The sequence below is a fragment of the Macrotis lagotis genome, chromosome X (assembly GCF_037893015.1).
Source record: "Macrotis lagotis isolate mMagLag1 chromosome X, bilby.v1.9.chrom.fasta, whole genome shotgun sequence".
Classification (NCBI taxonomy): domain Eukaryota; kingdom Metazoa; phylum Chordata; class Mammalia; order Peramelemorphia; family Peramelidae; genus Macrotis; species Macrotis lagotis.
This window is the reverse complement of record NC_133666.1, coordinates 553,417,468-553,427,520: the sequence shown is the minus strand read 5'-3', so window position 1 is coordinate 553,427,520 and position 10,053 is coordinate 553,417,468.

Genomic DNA, 10,053 nt, shown 5'->3' with positions numbered 1-10,053 from the left:
ACAAAGTTTTTTGACCTTTTCAGAAAACTAGGATTCAACTGGATCACAAGTCTAAGTATCTTCAGACTATTATTCCACTTTTCTGAATGATACGAAATTATCTTTGTTCTTAATGTCTAAACTTGAGGTATTCCAGTGTTATTCTACTGGTCCAGTTGCTCAAGAGTCCTATTCCTCCTCTTATTCAAAAATATAGGGTGATCAGGCATCAGTTTCTTGCTAAGAGACAAACCCGAAAGCCAATGATCACTCTCACTATTTCACAACTTGAATTTATTAAGCATCTATTATGTGTTAGGAAGGAAGCACCCAAAGGGCTCAGTAGCTGGAGCACTAAGACCTCTATTAAGGAAGAGCTGAGTTCAAATTTGACTTCAGATACTAACTAGTTGTGTGATCCTGGACAAATCCCTTAACCCCTGTTTACCTACACTGTGAAATCACCTTTCTTTTTAGTATCTAAAATTGGAAAATCCAGTGTTTAATAGATTATTCTACTTATCCAGTTGCTCAAAAGAACCCTAATTCTCCTCTTGTCCCTAAATCCACTGGAGAAAGAAATGGCAAACTACTCCCAGTATTTTTGCCAAAAAAAATCCATAGACAGTAATGATCTAGATGATAATAAAGAGTCAGATATGACTGAATAATAACAACATATAACAAGAACCTTGCTGGGCGGTGGTCGAGATAAAGACAAAAAGGAAGCAAAGCCCCACTCTCAAGCAACTTACTACCTTCCAGAGAGACAGAGACAGCATATATACATCCTTAAATATGTAAATGTTCATATTCAAATATAGTTAAACCTTAAATAAAATATCTTTCTTGAGGAGAAGGTACTACTGTCTGGGAGATCAAGCAATAACTCATGGTGGGGGGTGCTATTTGAAGTGAGATTTGAAAAATTTGGTATTGTGAGAGGTAGAGTCCAGACATGAAGGTGACAACCTATATGAAGGCATGGAGACAAGAGATGGAAGGCTGTGTGTGAAGAACCACAGGAAGGGGGTGTGGACATGTTGGGGCACAGAAAAAAAATCCCTGAATCTTTGTGCAGACTTCTTCCTCCCCTGCAGGTGGTGCTGAGAGACAGTTTCCTTATTTACACACTCCTTTTTTATATATTTGTTTAGACATTATGTATGAGGGTGTAAGAATGTATATACAATACTTGGGTTAATATTGGAGTGATCTTCTGATTATTTCTCCTTTGTACCCTGAGAACTGAGACAAGAGTAAATAAAAAAAGCTCATGAAAAGATCTAAGAAGAAAAGATCTAAGTCAAGGGGGTCTAAGCCAAGAAGGAGAGTGTGACAGGGAAATGCTATAGTAGGCATAAAAAGGCCAGTGGGTTCAGCTAGTCCATGACTTTGGTTGCCTTGCATCCCTTTTAAGAACAGTCATTTAAGGTAGCAGGGAAAAGAATCCTTAAAAACCTTCACTTTCCTGAAGAAAAGGAAGTCTAGGCAAAATCCCTATGATATTCCCCACCCATCTCCATCCATATTTCCCAACCATCATAAAAGCCAAGTATCTAATAATATGCCCTTCCTTACTACTGTGGTTGTTGAGTGGAGGGTCATAGTGGTGGATTCAAGGCTGAGGGCAGTCACTGAGGGTCTAAGCAAAAGTAGAGGAAGTAGAGTCACAGAGGGCCATGGGGTTGCCCTGGGGCTAAGTATGGACTTTCCTCCTCTAAAGATCCTATTCTCATCACTTAGTAAATATAGAAATGAGTTTTTTAAGACCAGTCATATGGAAGGATATCAAAAATCTATCTCAGGAGCACAAATTTAGCAGCAGTTGGACCCTGGTCTACCTTTCCAGTCTTTCTCCCCACAGTTTCTCCCTTTGCTTCTTGTTTGGTTCTTTTACCAATCCCTCCACATATATCTCCATTGCTCTTCTAGTCTCTTCCATTTATACTGTTATAGTTATTTACATATTGTCTTTCTCCATTGAATTGTGAATCCTAAGCAGTTCGCTACAAATAACATTTTCTAGTGTCTTTTTATATCATTTAACAAGTGAACTGCTCAATTAATTACCTATTAAATACTATAAAAAGAGACACCAGAAAATAAGTTATTTGTGGTGAACTGCAAGCAGTCTCAGCACCTTTGCTGAACCTTGATGATAGGCTTATAGATTTGAAAGGAGGGGGGTTATTGTTTTGTTGATTTGAGGTTTTCTTGAGAAAGATAATGAAATGGTTTGTTTTCTCCTCCAGCTCATTCTACAAATGAGGAAACAGAGGCAAACAAAGGCAAAGGGATTTGTCCAGGATCACACAGCTAATAAGATTTGACCTCAGGTTTTCCTGACTTCAGACCCAGTTCTGTAACCACTTCACCACCTAGCTAAGAGGGAAAATATCTTTTAAAGTTTCATAGCTATGCTTTTAAAAATGAAATTGCCTTGTGGTGTTCTTTATTTTTTCTCAAAAATTAAAAAAATTACAGATAAATGCGATAAAATGGAGAGTGAAAGACACATTTGCAGTCACAGATATTGGCATCTAGAGTTGGAAAGTATGAGAAGAAAGGTGGCATAGTGTAATACAAAGAACACCTGGTCTGTGAGTCAGGGGGGACCTGCTTCAAATCCTGGCTCTACTACAGAATGAAAAGTATTTAGGGGGAGTGGAATTAGATCTAGGAATAGAAGAAGAAGAATGAAATTAGAAATAATGACCAGAGTGGGTAAAGCAGAGTTTTTTTAAAAAAATTGAATTATGGTTGTGGGACAGCAGAATTTAAAGTTGAATTTTAAAAAAAAGAATTCACTTCATAGATTGATGTTACTAAATAAAGGTATGATGTAACCCAAATGAAGGTGTAGTAATATGGACTGAGGAGAGAAAACAGCCTTACACAAGTCTGGGATGGAACCAGATGCAACTATGTTTCTTGTCAGGAAGATGAAATTCAGGTCATGGGAGGAGAAAGGTAGATTAGGAGAGGCTGAGGTGTGGAGACATAGAGGAGCCTAGTCCTAAATAGAGGGTGTTGAGCATGTCAGTCTAAATATTTGTTTAGGATTTTTTTTCCTTTCTTTCTTTCTTTCTTTCTTTTTTTTTTGATTCAGTATTTCTGCCTGGCCAGATCCTTGAAGTTTGTAAACAAAAGGAACAAGAGAGATGCTCCCTCAGCAACTGTTGAGTAGAAAGAAAAGGTTCTACCAGAAGCTAGGTAGCTTTTTAAAAATTTTCTCTTTAAAACTTTTATTTTTAAAAAGAGAGGGTTAATTTAAGACACTAGGGAAAATTAATACCAACTAATATTGAATACTTATGATTTTGAAGTCTGTCCTGGAGCTAGCCCTCACAGGGCCCCTTCTCCCTCATCCTTTCTATTTCTGGTCTTTTTTTTTTAAAGTTACATTACTGAAGTAAAGACAGAGGTGACATCATCCCTCTCACTGCTTTGCTTTCAGTAACTCACTTAACCTCTGGCCTTGAGTTTCTCTTCTATGTAATAAGGACAATACCAAGAGTTTGATTCTCCTCTAACTTTCTTGAATTTCCATAGCTGGACCAGAAACCTTGAGAAAACAGGTTTTCTTTTTCTCATGAAGATTTTTGGCATTTTATGCCTGCAGCTTTGCCAAGAATGTCTTGAGAACAACCTAGCTCTCAGTATTTTATTTGGCATTTCCACTTGCAATTCCAAACAGAACCTGCATGCCCAGAGGTGCACATCACTGCAAACCTAACATGATTAAGGGAAAAAGTTAATCAAATCTTCAATTGATTTGATTTGAATTTAGGGTGAAGACTTGGGTCAGTTTTTATTTGTTTTTAGATAATTTGTATGTTCCTACTGGCTTTTTTTTTTGGTTCCTACCTTTTTTTTTAAGTCTAAATTTGTTGGGCTATCATCTCTAATAGCAAAGAAAATTCACTATGATTAGCTTGGTAATTGATTCCTCTAAACTTTTGGGGGTTGAAGAAGAGAGGGTTGATAGCAGTTTATGAGCCTAGATTCTTGGAGAACCAATGAAGTGATAGAGAAAATTCTGTAGTACAAACTTTGTGTGGTATGCTTTAACTGGAAACAAAAAGATTTTACACCCATAGAGTGATGAAGAACTGGTTAAAATAGAAAGCAGGTGGTGCTTGGAAGAAACTTTTTTAACTTCACTCTGGCAGAAGCTCTATATGTGGGCTTTGACCACACTCCTGATTTATCCTAGATTCCTCGGACTACCCATTAATCTCACCTTCTTCCCCCAGGTAACAATGACTTCTGGGCGATATTTCATCCTTCACCACTGTTGCCCATCTTCTCTGAACTCTGCCTTGGTGGGATTGTGGTAGAAGCTGGAAACGATTCAGCACACATTGTCTTTAGCTCCACATTTCACAAATTGAATTATCTTGATTTGCCTCAACTCTCCCAGTGCTTTTTTTTTTAACAAATTTTCCTTTTCTTTCCTTCCCTCTAACCCAAATACATATACACTTGTATTTAACAAGGCTGCATGATTTTTGTTTGAAAGCTTCCATAGAACTTATAACTTGGTGGCAATAAGTTGTGGTCTTTATAGAGCCAAAACACTTGGAGATGTTAACTCATTTAGTCAGTACAAAGGAATATACTCTTTTAAAGAATTTGATATTTAACATGACCCACTTCCCAATCTTCCAAAAATTACAACCAGATCCTAGAAATTCTGGATAATTATGCAGGCAGGATAAAAATCTGAACACTTAGAGACAGTGCCAGGTTGTCTGTAATAAAATCATAATACAGGTCAAATACCACTATCTCTTCCCTACCCTGAATTGTAGATTCCTTGGAGAACAAGGGTCATATCTTTTTAAGAAGCCCAAGTTATTCCCTAGTAGTAAGTTAGTCACTGAATGTATTGACTCAGGTTATTAAGGGACTATTTGGTGTGAGAGGCTTAGTCTGGCTTAATGAAGGCAACAAGGACAATGGTGCCCATTATGTATTAACTGCCTGAACCTTGTATACTGCTTTTCTCGTATGTATTAAGTAATTCATTAAAACAGATTTGATGATCCTGATGATACCTTATAGACCTACTGTTTTAGGTCTTAGTCTGAATTAAGATTCAACAAACATTTAACTCAATTCAACAATAATCAATATAATAATTAACCAGCTAGTAATCCATTTGAATGATAACTGAAAAGTAATAATTTATTTCCACTTTGTGATGAAAGTACTAAGAAGCCCATTTTTTTTATTCATTCAACGAAATAGCTGAAGAAGTAGGGCAAAGACAACAATTTAACAAATTAAAATAGAATAAAGGTAATGATCTGGGGTTTCATATGCCTAATGTCTGTAAAATCTAGTTCATTAAATGCTCTTTAAATTCACATACACTATAAGACATTCCTTACTTTCACCCTTGCTCTTAAAAAAATATAATTGACAACTGCATCTGGGCCTGTCAGAGCCCATCTGGGTCTGATTACTGATTAAATAATTTACTCCCTACCATTATTTTAGAGAAATTCTTCCCTAGAATTAAGTGGGGAAAAAAAATTCAACCCTAGGAGAGTGAGTGGGAGTGGATAGTTAACATTCATGTGCTCAACTAAAATGCTTTGAGATTTTTATTATTATCCTCTTGATTTTGCTGGAGGTTAAAAATCTATGTCCCAGAAATGTAAAAATTTGATTTGGTGGGAACAACTTTTTCTCCCACAGTTTCCTTCCTTTTCAAAAATCTATGAACAGTTAATCTACTGCTTGCCAAAATCTTTTGGAGAAAGCATTGGGGCTACTAGGGAACAAGTCATAGGCCACTCTTTTCTTAATATCATTAGCAAAATTTGAAAAATATACTTGAGATATATAGTTCTGATGATTTCTAAAATGACTTGTGAATTTATAATTTAAATACTGTTAGATATAGAAATAGGTATGTATATATTATATATATATATATATAGCCAGATATATAGGTGTATATCTATATGTATATATATTTATATGTACTTTTGCATATATATCTTTGTGTGTTATGTATACATATATACATAAACATGCATGAATACAAGTGTTAAATTATGACTAGAAAGCAAATGAAATTTCATCTATGAAGAGTCATTAGGCAGGGATTTTAGGAGAGTAAGATTGGTAGAACCATAACTGGAAATTCCAACACCTGGGACAAAATAATTTGGGGTTGGGGGGGGAGGGAAACAGAAACTACAAGACAGATCTAGGCCATCATGTGATGCCATCACTGCTAATCTACATCATGATGCATAGCACAGGTTCCCAGGCTGGAGGCCCTACAGTCAATTCACACTGATGAGATGGAAAAAGTTATTTTGGGAAATGGTATGAAAGCTCATAAGGAGTCTTACTCTGTTGCCTCAACACCATTCACTGTCCACCGTGCCTGGAAGATATTTCCTCCTCACCTTTGCCCTTATTAGAATCCATATCTTTTTTTTTGTTTCTTTGTTTTTGCAAGGCAATGAGGTTAAGTGACTTGCCCAAGGTCACACAGCTAGGTAATTATTAAGTGTCTGAAGTCAAATTTGAACTCAGTCTGGTCTCTATCCACCGTGACACCTAGCTGCCCCAGAATCCCTATCTTCTTTCAAATCTCAGCACAGGTCTTTTCTGATCACCCCTAGCTTCTAGCACCTGCCTAGAAATTACTTTGCATTTTCTTACAAATGTATAAATTGTTTCCCCTGATCAAATATAAGTCCTTTGAGGGCAGGAGCTATTTCATGCTAATTTTTTGTCTCTAACATCTAGCACAATTCCTGAGACATAGCATGCACTTAATAAATGCTTGATGCTTGATACCTTGGTTGATAGGATTATGAGGCTAGAAGTGGGGGGCATCTTCCTTCCTTAGGATACCAGGAACAGGGGTAGGAGTATACCTCTTTCACATCTTCTGCTAGCCTTGCATATTGCATCCTGATTGTGCCAGATGAGCAATCAGGGTACCCCTTCCAGATCTGGGTTGATTGTATTTTTGCTAGTGGATCAGTGCTAATGATTTTGGCTGCTGATGTCCTTATTGTGAGTGTGCAAAATGGAGAAATATTTTTTTAAAAAAACTCTATCAGGTAAATGCCCAGCTATCCTCTGAAGCAGACTAACCTATTAAGCTATTATTCAATCTTGTGATCTAAAACTACAAGCATATACAGGGATACTAGAAGTCTTAGCACAGTTTTAAGTTTTAACAGCTTAAAATTGTGCTAAGACTTTTGGCATATCATGTTTTGGCTTTAGTCTTTCTTTGCTCCATCCCACTTCTTGATTGTCTGAAGCTTCTGGACTTTTCCCTTAACTGATCCAGAGAATAGCTTGGCCATAACAGCAACTGCATTATTCTGTGCTGAGAAAAGTCCTCAGCTATGCACAAATGACTCCTGAGGGGTAAAAAGGAATGACCTAGCTAAGCTTCCATTGGATGCTTTTGCTATCTCCACCCTATCTTGAGGAAGGTCCTCACATGGAGTTGGGAAGCTCAGAATGGACTTGGGTAGAGCACAGACTTTCTGGACCAATACAATGGGAACTATTTCCTCTTCAGCAGAAATACATATACATCATGATAATATTTATACCAGCCTTCCAGTCTGTACATAGACATGAAAGTGAGACTTTTTTTCACATTTGTGTTCAGTTGTTTTTAAGAAATGTATGACTGAGATCTTTTTTAGAGTTTTCTTAGTAAAGATTCTCGTGTGGTTTACCATTTCCTTCTCCAACTCATTTTACAAATGAGGAAACTGAGGTAAGCAGTCTCATACCTAGAATCACACAACTAGTAATGTCTGAAGCCAGATTTGAACTAGGGAAGAGGAATCATCCTGACTCCCAGGTCTAGTACTCTATCCACTGGGCCACCTAGCTGTCCTTAGTCATATGGATGAATATAATTGATTCACAATGAATGTGATTTTCTTTCATCTGTGAAATTTTCTCAAAAAGTTTAATTACCAGAAAACTCTGTCAAATCTTGGTCAGGCTACACTACCCAAGCAAAGTTAAATTTATCTGAAAAAACCTGGAATGGGGAATCTAGATGTGTACAAACAGTATACAGTAATTCACTTCCCCAAAATCATGGTGGTAGTGTCTTTCACTTGAATCATCTGGCCTACAACTGCCAACATGATTCTAATTCAATGGATAACTTCTAACTTTCCATTTTCATCTTTCTTATATAGATTTATCCTTAAGAAGTACAAGGGGGGGAATACAAGAAAGGTTTTTTAAAAACAAGAGTTGATAGTAGGCAAAGTTAAAGTTGAGGAACCAGAAGCTACTGATAATAACAGTAACTTAGTAAACAAAAGAAAGGATAGGAGGAAAGGGTGAAATAGAAAGGTCAAAAGTATCAGAAGACAATAAGGTTATTTAAAGAATTCAATCTGTGAAAGTTAAAATGGCAAGAGAAAGGAAAGGAAAACTTAGAAAAGGAAAAAAATCAGGCAAAAAAAAAAGACGAGTATTACCTTCACAATTAGTCTGAACAATCCAGGCATCATGTACCAACCTGTACCAGGGGTACCCTACATACTGTCAAAGATCATCTTTGGTGATACAGAGCTGAGAGCTGTCATGAAATTCTTCTAGCTGAGAAGCACAATGTCAGATGACATAGCAACATAAGGAAGTATAAAAGCAGATTGACTCATTCATTTATTCCACAAACACTCACTATGGGTGTATTAGATGCAAGACACTATGTTGGGGACTGGGGGAATGGCAGAGATAAAGGAGGCAAGGTCTTCTTACAGGAACCCATTTATTCTAGTAGATAGATAGTACAAGAGGAATCTAATGGGAAATGATAAGACTTGTACAGACAAGTAAAATACAAATTAGAATAAGATAAGGGCATAGGAGAAGTATCAAGTGCTAGGAGATAGAATGAAAAAAATGAGTTCTTTAGAAGTTTAGGAAACAGAGGGGCATCTCTGTTTCTCAACCTCAAGGGTCTACTGAAAGTCTGCATTAGCAATAATGTCAAACCTTCTATCAAGCTAAGAAATATTGTGCACCTCAGATCCAGTAAATGATAAAATATAAATCCTCATAAAAAGTCTCCTGTTGGTCAGATTTTTCTTTTTCTTTTCTTAATGAGTAAGTTTGTTTAAACATTCTACAAATTACAACAAACTCAGTCCCCTAGAATATACAATCCCCCTTTATGGTAAAGGAGGAAAGGCAGCTAATAATTTATGCAACCTTAAATTTTAGTAGTTAACCATTTCTTTAAAATGGGAGATGGGTATATGCCTTAGCATTAATGTTAGTATATTAATGGAGTGTAGGGTATGTTGAGGAAGGATTAGCTTCTCTGTTGCAAGGTCTTGTGGAGACCTTTTCAGGGTCTTTCATCCTCCTTTGGGGTCTACCTGTCACCCAATTCTCAACTGTGGTTCCAAGAAGCTATAACATAAGCAGTAACCTTACCCTAGTAAAATACTCTTGGCAAAAGGGCTAAACCAGGTAGAGGGTAAACAGTAGGGAATTAGGGAGATGTCTCCCCAAAGTTAAGTGAAAACTTAACCCAGCAGGCTGTGGAGTTAGACATCTAAGACACCAAGGTCATCCTCTATAGACTGGGCCATAGCCAGTTTCCTGATTTTTTTCTTGCTGTAGAATTTTGATGACTGGAAGAGAGTGAGGCAACTCTACCTTATTTAAAAAACCAATTCACAAGCAAGTTGAGACATTATCCCATGATGTCATTGATCCTCTTTGAAAATGTAAGACAGGGGTGGCTAGGTGGTGCAGTGGATAGAGCACTGGTCCTGGGGTCAGGAGTACCTGGGTTCAAATCTGGCCTCAGACACTTAATAATTACCTAGCTGTGTGGCCTTGGGCAAGCCACTTAACCCCATTTGCCTTGCAAAAACCTTAAAAAAAAGAAAAGAAAATGTAAGACAAACAACTACAGTAAAAACAAGAGTATACTAATGTCTTTAATATTAGTTTTCCTTATTAAATTGTTGAAATTCATAAAACTACAATCATTACATATATGAATTTATATATATATATATATATATATTTGGGTCTTGT